Source organism: Rattus norvegicus, chromosome 3 (assembly GCF_036323735.1).
Source record: "Rattus norvegicus strain BN/NHsdMcwi chromosome 3, GRCr8, whole genome shotgun sequence".
In the NCBI taxonomy this organism is placed as follows: domain Eukaryota; kingdom Metazoa; phylum Chordata; class Mammalia; order Rodentia; family Muridae; genus Rattus; species Rattus norvegicus.
In genome coordinates this window covers 89,355,848-89,369,419 of record NC_086021.1, presented here as the reverse complement: position 1 = coordinate 89,369,419, position 13,572 = coordinate 89,355,848, and the positions used below count along the sequence as shown (strand labels likewise).

At 43.2% G+C, this 13,572-nt stretch overlaps 1 protein-coding gene across 1 annotated transcript in view; it reads right to left on the bottom strand.

Moving 5' to 3' along the window:
* Fam171b (family with sequence similarity 171, member B) overlaps positions 1–13,572 on the bottom strand; it is a 55,408-nt gene that overhangs the window by 23,554 nt on the left and 18,282 nt on the right. The gene's annotated exons all lie outside the window — the stretch shown is intronic.

Here is a 13,572-nt window from a genome sequence, read left to right as displayed (position 1 = left end):
GCATAAAAAGCAAAAAACAAAAAACTTTTCTTGAAACTCAGTCAAGCTCATTGGTCTATGAATCTATAGCTACCTTCCCTCTACTGGCAAACTTGACAGTTGTGTCAGTGACCTATGACCTGCAAAGACTAACGTACCTACTATCTAGAATTTTACAGAAAAACTTGGCAGCATCTTCCTCTATATTGTTACATAAACAGATCATTAGTCACTATCCAAGACCAAATACACGCTACGCTGGCTGGTTTTCTGTCAACTTGACACAAACCAGAGTCATTAGAGAGGAAGGAGACTTAATTGAGAAAATGCCTCTCTAAGATCGGGCTGCAGATAAGTCTGTAGGACATGTTCTTAATTAGTGATTGATGTGGGAGGGCCCAGTCCATTGTGATGGCACTTCCCTGAGCCCTATAAGAAAGAAGTCTATGAAAGCCATGAAGAGTAAGCCAGTAAGTAGCATCCCTCCAAGGTCTCCACATCAGTTCCTGCCTCCTGGTCTTACCCTGTTTGAGTTCCTCTCCTAACTTCCTTTGAGGAACAGTTATGCGGGAGCATAACCCAAATAAACCCTTTCCTCCTCAAGTCGCTTTGGTCACAGAGTCTTATCATAGCAATAGTAACCCTAACTAAGACAAACAACTTTTATAAAACCTCTGTGTTAGCTTTCAAACCTGAGACAGATGGCTGAGATTCCTATTGTACTGCAGACCTGGCCACTAGGTTCTCCTTATATCCCTCAACCCTTCCCCCAACCCTTCCATAAGAGTCCCCAAGCTTGGTCTCCATTGGAGGAGTTAGAGAAAGGATTGAAAGAGCTGAAGGGGTTTGCAACCCCCTAAGAACAACAATACCAACCATCCAGAGCTCCTAAGAACTAAACCACTACACAAAGACTACACATGGACAGAACCACGGCTCCAGCTGCATAGGTAGCAGAGGATGGCCTTGTTGGGCACCAATGGAAGGAGAAACCCTTGGTTCTGCCAAGGTTGGACCCCGCCCCCCAGTGTAGGGGAATGGCAGGGTTGGGAGGTGGGAAGGGATGGATGGTTGCAGAGGGAAAACACCCTTATAGAAGGGGGAGGGGGATGAGATGGGGGTTTATGTACAGGAAACCAGGAAAGGGAATAACATTTGAAATGTAAATAAAAAAAAGAAGAGTACCCAAGCTCCATCCACTGTCCACTGTGGGGACAGCGTTGTGCTCTTATGGGTTGCCATGTGAACATACACAGAATGGGAAAAGGGTGGAGCACGGAAAAAGAGAAGACGGAGAAAGGAGAGCTGCAGCGCAAGGAGGGGAATGGAGAAGACCAGGAGCGCCAAGCCCCTAGGAGGATCAGGTAGCACTAGGGTTCCATAACTGTGTCCTGAAACCATGGCCGGATTGTAACTTCAGTGCAGAGATCTGTGCCGCATCCCACGGTTACCAGTGAAGAATACATTGCTGCAATAACAACAAGAAATGGAAACTAGTATGACATCACAGGCGAGTATTTAACCTGGGAAGTTCACTACAGACTGCACAAGGGCAGAACTTCCTAAACGCAAGACAATGGACCACGGAAAACCTTTTATTATCACAGCTACAAACAAGCCACCAACATGGACGCTTTGCAAGCCTTTCTTCCAGGACCTGAGTTCAATTTCCCTATTTAATTGAAACAAGAGCTAAAAGCCTAGAAAGGGGCTGAGGACAGCAAAGAAGCTTAGGAAGAGAAAGGCCATATAATTATGCTTTCTGTAAGGCAGAGTGGAGAGGGCTTACGCAGCTTAATCTCCACAGCATTTTAAATGGACTGACATACTAACAGCCGTCTCTTAAAGGCACAACATGGCACTGAATTAAAAAAAAAAACACTCAGCAAAATAGAAAAGCTACCTTCTCATTGCTTAAGCCCCAGAATTAGATCCAAAAAATAGTATTGGCTTTGAAGAAGAAAGGGAAGGGAGAGAAGAGGGGAGGAGAGGGGAGAGGAGGGGAAGGGAGGGGAGGTAGGAAAGGAAAGGGACAAAAAAAGAGAAAAAATACCATTTAACTTGGAAACAATTTCATTTGCAATAACCTGGAAACCTGTTTATTTCACTGAAAATGTCAAATCTAAGAAATTAAGGAGATACAAAGACATAATCTTCAAAGGTGGAAAAAAATGTTATAGAACAAATAAAATACTGGCTGTTCCCTGTAGGAATAAAAGCTTGAAGTGGGTTCACCACAGCTAATGAAACAGATCATACAAAGAGTCTTTATAAGCCACAGCTAAGACACTCCATGGGGGAGCGAATGAGCGCCCTGAGCTACTGGGCTTTGACTGAGCTCCTGCTCACAGAGCCCTCTTCCTCAGTGGAAACAAATCAGCTTTACTCAAGCTCCTAACACGGTCCAAGCTCACCCCCAACCGATAATCTCTTCTACCGTACCTTCTTAAAACGCATACAATTTACTACTTGTGTTGCTGTTGTTTGTCTCCCTAACTAGAATTATAGCTCTTTGAAATTTTGGACTTTTTCATTTATTGCAATATCCTCAAACACTAATGCTTGGTTTTGAATGATTTATTTTGAATGATTAGAATGAGAGAATTAATGAGTGGGTTTCTTATTGTGGCACCACAAGGTAGGGTCACTAAGAAGCAACTAGTCATTGCAGAAAACGATACAAAGGAGACAGATAAGACTCAAGCAGAAGACTGAACGGGGAACAAATGCATTTGCTAAGTTTTGACTTTAGACCAAGGACACATTTTCTGATTCTTTACAGCTTCCTTCAGCAAACTTTTCCACAGAAAAGACACCATGGAAAGGACACAAATCACCAAAAAGGAGCAACCAGTGATACTACTTCTTAGAAAACAAACACAGCTTCCTTCCCAGCCTTGGTGTCCAACCCTGCAGCCTCGAAGATTGATACCAACAAAGAGCTGGACTGGCATTTATGAACTTGGTAATGATGATGTAATGATCACCAAGGAAGGTGTCCACATGCCCACACACCCAGAGCTGGCAAACAAGAATGTGTCCAACCTTCGACCTTTGTAACATAAAGGCCAAGCCACTTCTCAAGTCCTGAGGCTATGTGAAGGAACTTTGCCCGGGGATTGTTCTGTGGCTGTTTTACCAGAGAGGGTCTCTATTATTTTCACAATTATCTCCTTCCCTGTGCCAGAGCCATGCTGAAACTGGCTTTGGCTCAAAGGTCTGGAGAGTGAGCAACATCAAGATTCACAACGGGGAAAGCCAACAGAGGGATCTACAGAAGGAGTAATGCTGACAAGAAAGCTGAGGCTGGAGACAGGCTCAGCAATAGAATCCAGTCAGAGGCTTCTTTGGTTGAGGACATGGTCGCTCACCTCAGTGGAGTTGGAAAACTGGAGAAGACTGATTTAAAACTATAATCCAAAAGAAGAAGAGGAGGAGGAAGGGGAGGGAGAGGAAGGAAGAAAAGGAAGATTAGTGGTGATGATGAACATTTATTATCAAGATTATCATATATATATATATGAAAACTTCAATGAGTACACAGAAAATGTTGCTATATTTAAAAAGAGCTAGAGATATAGCAGAGTGGCAGAGCACATGTGATGCACCAGGCCTGCAATTCAATCTCCAGATCCAGGAGAAAAAATGTTACGTCACTGTACTCACTTGAGATATGGCTGTTGTACTGTGGTATGAATATCTCCCACAAATGTCTCCCACAAATGAGCTCATGAGTTTGATCACTTGGAACCCTGCTTGGGGTGCTATTTGAGACGCTAATAGGAACCTCTGCCTGGTGAAGCTGGGTCCCTCAGGGTGGTGACCTTTGAGGATTATAGCCCAGACCAGCTTCACTCTGGTTCTCTGGAACCTTTCCACCAAGTTGCAAAAGACTGCTGCCATGTACTTCTGTCCACACGGCTGTCCCTACTGCCATTCTGTCCACACAGCTGTCCCTACTGCCATGCCTCCCCCTCATGCTGGATTCTATCCACAAACTTTGAGCCCAAGTAGATCCTTCTTCACCTAAGTCACTTCTGTCGGGTGCTTTGTCACAGTGACAAGTAAGGCCACTAATAAAGCCACTTTAAAAATGAGCTTTTCTTTTCTATTTAGCATGAGCCCTCGAGATCCAAGGTGTATGTGAAACAGGTTTTTTTTTGTTTGTTTGTTTTGCTTTTATAAATCAGTAATATACTAGGCTAGTGGTGCACCAGAGTCAGCTTTAATCATTTACTAATTGTAAGAAGTGTAATTAGTACCTTAATATAAATAATGCAGGTATGAACATCTGTGTTATAAAAAAAAACTAAGAGTCATCCACCAAGGGTCTTTGAATAGCACTGATTTGCCTGCTCTGTCTTTCAAATATGTGGATGGAAATAGATATGGGAAAGAGAAAAATGCCTTCCAGGAAACCACAATTCCTCAATGTTCCCTCTCAGGAATAAAAAGTGGAAATCAGGTTAGATTCATTCACTGGGGCACAATGTCCCCTTGAGGAGCGATTAAGTGTGAATTATTTGAGTTAGATACAGAGTGCTCTAGCTTTCTTTGAAATCTAATGATGCAATCTTGAATAATCCCGGTTTGATATAACTAATGGACAAAGACCAGATAAGATGATGTATTTCCCAGGCCAATGGAAGAACTAGCCACGGACATGCATATAATTGATATTCTGAAAAGGATGGCATCTAAGGCTGAAAATATCTCCCTAAAAAAAATCCCCCACAATTTTCCCTTAAATTTTCTTAAAAGGACCGGAAGTGGCAGCTCTCAAGTATCATTACTACTTTTACTTACACAACTCTAAGAGAGGATGGGGGTAGAGTGAGGTAGAACCAGTTTCTGGAGTTGGAAATTATCCATTCCTAAATTAGTGTTTATAAGGCAGAACTCCCTAGGGGAAGGTCAGGGGCCTCCATCTCCTGCCAAGAGAACTGTCCAACACAAAGAAAATGTCTTCACCGATGGTATGCAGTGCACACAATTCCCAAACACACTGACGTTTTAAAATACTAAAGTGTAAATAGTATTGATGGCAACATCAAAGGCTATGGTGAATTTGCAGAATTCATTTAGCACAATGCTTTGAGTTTGCCTAAGTGCTCCTTTTGTAAACTCCCTACTATTAATGGCCTCACAGCCCTGTGTTGAGAAGGAAGGACATGACCAGTTTCTCTCTTAAAATGCATGCAACAGTTTAGCGATCGACTATTGAAAGTGAATCGCATGGCCCAAATCAATAAATACATCAGGTGTTGCCTCTCAAACAAAAGTCCTAGAAGCTGAGATCTGGAGCCACAGCCCCCAAATAATGTGCCAAACTTAGCAAAATTGTAAAACATTTGGAGGAGTTCCAGAAGAATGTTTTTGATCCACATAAGCAAAGCCACACTAACACAACCCATTGGGTAAACACACAAGTTTGCAGTCTCAACATTCTATCTTTTTATCACTCAATTCGATCATGTTCCTGGTGGTTCTGTAAAACTCAGCTTCTCAGTGACTGCTCTGACAGACAGCAAATATTACAGTCAAATTAACTGTGTGCTGGCCAGCTTATGTCAATTTAAAACAAGGTAAAGTCATTTGGAAACAGGGGACCCCCAACCAGTCCAGCCCGCTGCCATGCCTGTAGGGCCTTTTTTGCTGCCGTGGAAATGCCCAGCTCACTGTGGTTGCCTCCAACCCTGGGTAGGTGGTCCTGAGTTGCACAAGAAGCAGCATCCATCTATGGCTTCCGCTTCAGTTCCTGTATCCAGGTTCCTGCTTTGGGTCCAGTGATGGAGTTTGGTCTGAGAGTTGTGACGGAGTATGACCTGAGAATTCTAAGACAAAATAAATCTTTTCGTCCCTAAGTTGTTTGTGATTATGATGCCTCTGACAACAATAGAAACCCTGAGAAAAAGTGTGTGCAAGAAGTGAGGGTGGCAGTGGTCGGTCTTACTACCGAGTGTGTACAGCTCTATGGTGCCTAATAGACACATCCATCTCATTACATAACTAGCAAATATGTATTTTTTTCAACTGATTAGTGTTATTGAAAATGAAGTTGTATGGACACAAAAGGAACTCATAAGCTATTCAAATGAGCTATGAATCCACAAAGTTAGAAGCCTCTGTTTATGCCACCTTCATGTCCTCTACCCATTAATCACCTACTGTATGCAAGATGAATCCTACTCACTGAAAAGGAGACAAAGAAATAGTTATCCTTAAATATGTGTGCTTACTATTTAGAGAGAATGGCATTATGGAGCGAAGTCTAGACAAAAATATTTCAGAGTTGGGCAATCTGCACAATCAATAATCAAACTTGTAGGCAAATGGATGGAACTAGAAAATATCATCCCGAATGAGGTAACCCAGACCCAAAAGAACATGCATGGTAAGTACTCCCTGATATCTGGATATTAGCTAAAAAGTAAATACCTAGAACACAACCTATAGACCATAAGAGGTGTAACAGACAGAAAGGCCCAAATGAGGAGGCTTCAATCCCGCTTAGAAGGGGAAAGGAAATAATCACAGGAGGCATAGAGATGGAGGGACCTGGGTGAGAGAGGGAGGGGAAAGGGGGAACAAGATCAGATGTGGACAGAGGAGAAGCCCATAGGGCCAGGAGAAGGACTGGAAATAAGCAGTCTCAGGGGATGGGAGGTAGGGGGCCCTCTAGAGAGTACCAGAGATCCCGAAGATTCGACCCTCTCAGTACTCTTTGGAGGTGACCTTAGCCAAATTGCCCAACAGTGGGGAGAGGGAATTCAAATAATCTACATCCAGTAGACAGACAGGACCCCAAGTGGAGAGACAGGGTTACTAACCCTCAGTCAAAGTATCTGACACAGAATCGTTCCTGTCTAAAAGAACTGCAGGGACAAAAATGGAGAAGAGACTAAAGGAAAGGCAGTCTAATGACCAGTCCAACCTGGATCCATCTTATGGGGCCGGGAGGGAGAGGAGGTGGGGGGGGTTCCAAGGCCTGATACTATTATGATGGTACAAAGTGCTTACAGATGGGAGCCTGGCTGTCCTCTGAGAGGCTCTACCAGCAGCTAAGACAGAAGCAGATTCTTACATCCAACCATTGGACTGAAGTTGGGGACCCCTATAGTTGAATTAGGGGAAGGATTGAAGAAGATGAACTTAATCCTAGAAAGACTTGAGGCTCCAGGGAAGGGGGAGGCCTGGTGGAGGGAAGCACCCTCTCAGAGCAATGGAATGAGGAACTGTGGGAAGGGGGACCAAAGAGGGTCACCGACTGAAATGTAAATAAAAAACAATTGTGTGCAGCGGCAAATGACCGTAATCCCAGTACAATCAGGCCTAGTTAGTAAACTCCAAGTTCACTGGGATACTCTGTGTCAAAAAGTAAGGTTAGAACAACTGAGGAAGACACCTGATGCGACTCCACATGTGTGTACATATGCGTGCATGTGCATGCACACAAACACAAACATGAACATATAACACGGGGAAGAATTTATACATTTGTGTAGCATGTCATCATTGCTACCTTTTCCAGAACTCTTAACTCTCCTGACTCTGGTTAAAGTCGGGTTTTACGTGAAGAAATGATGCTCCTCTTCCTTGGCTCCATTCCTGTCCATATTTATCGGAATCATTGAGATGGAAAGCAGTCAACCGGACTTTCAAAGGGTCCAAGATGTTTATAAGGTGCAAGCAAGACTGAGAACCACTGAGCCTGAATGACAGCCAGCTTTAGGGAGGTCATCAGATCCCACGTGAAACCATCCTCTCACAGTTCACACAACAATTAAAATTAAACTTTGTAACTTTGATTTTTAAAAAAGTACCCTCAGTTGTTCCTTACTCCTCTGCTCTGTACTCTTGGAGGAGTGGGCACCCAGAGCAACAGAGCTATGCTGCTAAAGTAAAATCTGGCCTGAGTCTTCCGATGGCTATCGCTAGGTTCCTGTTGGGGAAAGGGTAGGATTATCAGCTGATCCCTAATGCTTCTGGGCATTTACTTCCCATATTAAAATTACCTGATTCTCTATGATTTTTTTATTCCATTCCTTTAATTGCTTTTTAAAAATGCTATCTTTTTAGAAGACTTGGAGTTTAGAAAAACCTAAAGGAAAATACCGTTTTTCTTGTTTTAGTTCCCAGAAGTAACTTGGCTTGTACTCAGTACTTTAAAAAAGCCTCCTGGGTAATAGAAACCTATGGAGCTGAGATTGAAACATACGTGTGTGCTTGCATGAGCACGGGACAGATCAGAAAGAAACCCACTGAACTGTTCCGATGACCATCTCAACAACCTCAGGAGCCCAGGATCTGACCCACCACAGTGACGTGTTTACGGAAGGAGGAGAGACGTCAACTACTGACCAGTGCGACTGTGCTGTGTTTCTAAGGTTGTATTGTAAGCCTAAGTCCATGGTAGTCAATATTCTTTAAGACCAGCATTATATTATTAAAGAAAATGGAATACCCACCTACAGTATGGTTAGTGGTGTTTAGTTTCTCACATTTGCAAACAATGCTTTAATTAAAATCTGAGTACCTCTGCCAAAGCCTTCGATTACTTCCTGGGGAGTGTCGAAGGCATAGATGCTGCAAAGCTGCTTGGTATAAATTGCTAAGATGCTCTCCCGAATGAAAAACCAATTTATACTTTCAGCAGGAGCATATTCCTGTTTTACTTTACTATAGTCAATGTATCAATGTAATTGTGCATGGCTCCCAGGGGAGCTAGCGTAAGAAAGAAATGTTCAATAAAGCTTCAAAGCCAGCCTGCTTTCTGGTAACTTATCTTTTCCTCCCTACACCGTTGCCTTTGTTTTTCACGACACTCCTTTTTGTGCGCTGAGAGAACCCACCAGGAAAATTGCAGACACAAACAATAGACAGAGAACAACAAGATCTCCGCAGATGTCTTTTCCTCGCTTTGCAGTTCCACTGGTGGGTTCGTACCCTGTGCTCACAGGAAAAAATAAAGAAGAAACGGCTTAATAAGACCCATTTCCCTTTTAAAGAAGGCTCCGTGATAAGGATGGTTAAACCAATGGAGAGAAAATGGAGCTTACTTAGAAACTTCATTCAGCGTCTCTTTTAGAAATGGTTTGTAATCTCCTGTCAGCATTCCATTTAACCTGCTGAGACCGCCAGTCTGGATGAGTGGTTGGGTTTAAATGGAATGAGAGTTCCAGCTTTTCTCCAAGGCTCCAATTCTATGTTATCCAGACTGTAGAAAAAAAGTCAGGATTCTCCTGTGATTGGGCATCTGAGAGGAGTACTGGGTAGCCAAGAAAAATGCCGGTACCAGGAGAACACGGTCTGCCTAAAACCTTAGCCGAAATGAGCTCCCAGCATGAATGCCATGAGGGCCGTGGGATTCGCAGATATTGTCAGTCCTGGGAATTACAAGCATTATAACCATTCACTCATTTATTCTTTTCACCGAAAAATACGTCAAAAGATTGTAAAGGACAAAGCAGTCGTGACACAACGCAAACACAAAATGTATTTTCCATGTGAGGAGAGGCCACAGGTAGTGTGTCCGTGTTGGATGCCAATTAAACTCAACTCTGTGAAGCTTTCTGGATTATGAAGGTGAGTCCAGTATGAGCAACATGTCTCACAGTTCCTGTTTATTCGATTGCAGTATATGCCAACATATAGTTAAATTTTATGCATGCTAGTATTGGATCTGATTTTCCTCAATTTCAAACTCTTGCCATTTCAAGCTCTAGTGGAAGGATCACATAAAACTTGGTATGCACACAGAATTGTTGGTATATAGAAAGAGGAACATGCACTCTAGTCACAGAAATCAAATATTTTCATTTAAGAAGAGGTTGAGAAGGAGGCCTTAAGTGGGGAGGGGGTGCAAGGATCTCCTGGAGAAGAGGAAATAGAATAGATTTCACAGGCAGGAGGGGTTGGGGACAGGACGGATCTGGTGTGGGGAGGGAGAAAATCCTGGAGCAACTACTGGAATGGGGAGCGAGGTGAAAACTTACTGCAGTGGAAATTCATCACAGAATTTGAGAGTAACCCTAGCAAAGACTCCTAGTAACGGAGGGCATGGTGCCTGAACTGGCCATCTTCTGTAACCAGGCAAGGCCTCACGTAGAGGCCAGACACCAACCCAGTCACAAAACCTCCGACCTGCAGATTGTCCTGCCTGCAGAGTGTGCTGAGACCAGATCCTAGCATAATGGTCCTCAGAGAGACAGAGAGACTTCATCTAGCAACTGCTGGAGCAGATGCAGAGTGCCAGAGCCAAACATCAGATGGAGCTCAGGGAGTCCTACTGAGGAGCAGAAGGATGGATTGGAAGAACCAGAGGATCCAGGTTACACCACAAGAACAAGACCCATAGAATAAACTGACTAGAACCCATGGGAGCTCACAGAGATCAGGGAGCCTATAGGTCTGACCTAGGTCCTCGGCATATGTTATTGTGGAGTAGCTTGTTGTTCTGTGGAAACCCTACAATGGGAGTGTGTGCTGTCCCTGATTCTTTTGCCTACTTGCGTGACCCTTTTTCTCCTGTTGGGTTGCCTTGTCCAGCCTGGATGTGATGGTATGCCTGGTCTTAATGTTGCTTCTTATATTTGGTTGGTGTTCCAGAGAGGCCTGCTCTTCCCTGAGGGGAGGAGGAGGGGTGGGTCTGAGGAAAAGGGGAAGTGCATGAGTGGGTGGGGAGGGCTAGGAGCAGGAGATGGAGGGGAAACTGTGGTTGGAAGAAGCTAAGGAGGGTGACCCTGTAGGAGGACCAGCAGTCTCAATTAACAACAAGGCAGCATACACTACCTGATATGAGGCCCCCAACACATACAGCAGAGGACTGCTGGGTGCAGGTTCAGTCAGAGAAGATGTGTCTAACCCTCAAGAGACTGGAGGTCCCAGGGAGTTTAGCGGTCTGGTAGGGTGGGTGGAGTGGGGACATCCTTGTGGAAACGGGGGAAGGGGGGGCAGGTATGGGATGTGGAACAGTCGGAGGGTAGACCAGGAGGGGAAAAAAATCTGGAGTGTAAAAAGAGATTAAAAAAAAAGTAAAAAGAAAGAAAGAATCAAAAATAAAAAAATTTAAAAAAAAATAGAAGAGGTTGAGACTAAAACTAAAAGGGTACATAAATTCTAAAATCTAGAACTTGAGGTAAGAACAAGTCAGGAGGAAAGGGAAGCAGAAGGAAAGTGTCCCCAAGGTTTACTTCCAAAGGAAAGAAATGCAGGATTAAAGGGAAAGATGAACATCAGTCAACAACTAAGAAAAGTGCGCCGGAAAGCAAAGGTACAAGTTGCGGTGCCCATGGAAGGAAGGCCCAGCAGCTCATGGCAAGACATTTTAGGTATGAAAAGACCTCTCTGGGAACGATTTGTAAAACAAGCAGCACAGTGAGCAACAAGAGACGGCTACCAAAACACCAGCATCAGAGAAAGAAAAATCAAAACTAGAGCAAAAGTCAGAGCAAGGATCTGAAGGAAAAGCGAAACGGTGACTAATCAATGTTGGGGATTTTTGATGTGCCGAGATCTCTGTGCTTTGAAGGAAACATTTATTTAACAATTATTTCTTGGGCAATACCTGTCCATTGAGGTGATAGGCTGTCACCGAAGAGCAGCGGAACAGAGGCAAATAACATCGATCCATATTCTATGAACAAAAAGTCCTGGAAGGCCACAGGCAGATCAACAGGCCACTTTTAAAGAGAGTGGGAGCTTTGTGAAGGCAAAATGCTCAGCCAGGACACAAAGCCAGATCGCAGTGCACAGAAGGACTGAGCAAAGGAAATGTGTTGTGAGGGAGTCTCTCTTCCCGTTAGCCAGCAGAGGCTAACCAGCCGGGAGGGAACTCTAGATAGGCAGACACAGACTCCAATGCTAACACAGCAGAGAGCCAGTCTGGAGCCAGGAGCACTGAACAGACACTGATGGGAAGGGGACTGAGAACTCAGCCTCTATTCACAGTACACTGTTTCTACAAAACTAGGCAACTCCAATAAAATGTTCGTATAAAGATGACTCATACAATGTAATAATTCATGGGATCCTTGCTAAATATACTAAACATTGATACCTGATCCACGTTTGTGAGTGACCACAGCACTCCATTTGCTTTTGTTACTTCTGTCAAGCAAATAAAGTGAGTTGTTTGTTTAAGTGTTCTTTGAATTGACCTGGGATGAAATGGACAGAAAAAGTCTAATTTGAAGTCAAGATTTATTTCATCAACAAACGTTGGCTAAGTAAGAACACCAACTCTGGGAAGTGCTCCAAGCATCTCACTTGTTAGATCATGGAAGTCCCACAAAGACTTGGAATATTATTTCCAACTTTAAAATGACAAAAACATTGTTTTGCTTCTTGTTACAGAGTAGTGAAGACAGTATCCCCCGGTTCTATAAAGATCTTATTTTAAGCTATGTGATGGTGGTGCACACCTTTAATTCTAGCACTTGGGAGGCAGAGGCAGGCAGATAGATCTCTTAGTTCAAAGCCAGCCTGGTTCACACAGTGATAGTCGCAGGACAGCCAGGGCTATGTAGAGAGATCCTGTCTCGAAAAACAAAAACAAAATACACAAATAAATACATAAGAAAAATCTTATTTGTATTCAAGCAGAAACACTTGAAATACTAAATGATATGGTAATGGCTAATAGTAAGATTATAGAGCATTATATGAACCTAAATATAATTCCCTCAACTCAAGCTATGCCAAAAAGCTCTATAGAAGCAAATGTACCCAGAACCAGGCGTACTGACTTTTATTGGCCCCCAATTTGAATAAAAGTTTCTCTGAAGAAAATATGCCATAGCCGGCTTTATGCATCAGTCATTTCTGGAAACAAATCATGCTACATGAAAGAAATCATACTACTAAAACAGCATGTTCTGTAACCATGGCAATAAAGAGAGACAAAAATAAGCTTTGAACATTAATCAGTATGCCAGTTCTATGAATTTAGAACCACAGCGCTGTGTCTGGAGCTTGGTTAACAGCCCCCTATGTGCACTGGCCAGAGAGCTGAGCATCAGTAAGGCAGGAAAGGACCCATCCTGACAACGCCACTGTCTACCCCAGCGAGCCTGAGAAGGCGGCTTCTGCTGCCCACCCCTCGGGAGATATCTAATCCCAAAAATCTCCTTCTCAAGCGGCAGCCAGAATACCTTAAAGTTTGTTCCTTAACTGGAAAGAAAACTGCTTCTTAACTGACTGTGTGGGGTCAGGGTCACATCGCACATCAGCAAATAAGAAAGTCTGGGAGTCTTGTCTGTTTTTCAGGTATGAAATGGTGGTCTCTTCATTTACCAGAAACCGTCAGCTTCAGGTTTCAACAGGTACTGCACACGGCATTCTTTCATTAATAAATGATTTTGCTAATGTTCTCTTGAGCTGAGCCTTGCATCTTTTGCACTAATGCGATATATGATCTATGATCGTTTGCCTCGCAGATTATGTTCATGTTGAAGACCTCCAAAGCAATAGATTACTTCATAAATAATTTAAAAGAATAGAATATATATATTTAAATAAAAACGATGACATACCGGGTAGAAATAATTAAGTTCTGAAGAATTAAAAGGATACTTTCCAACTTTCCAGTGTCTC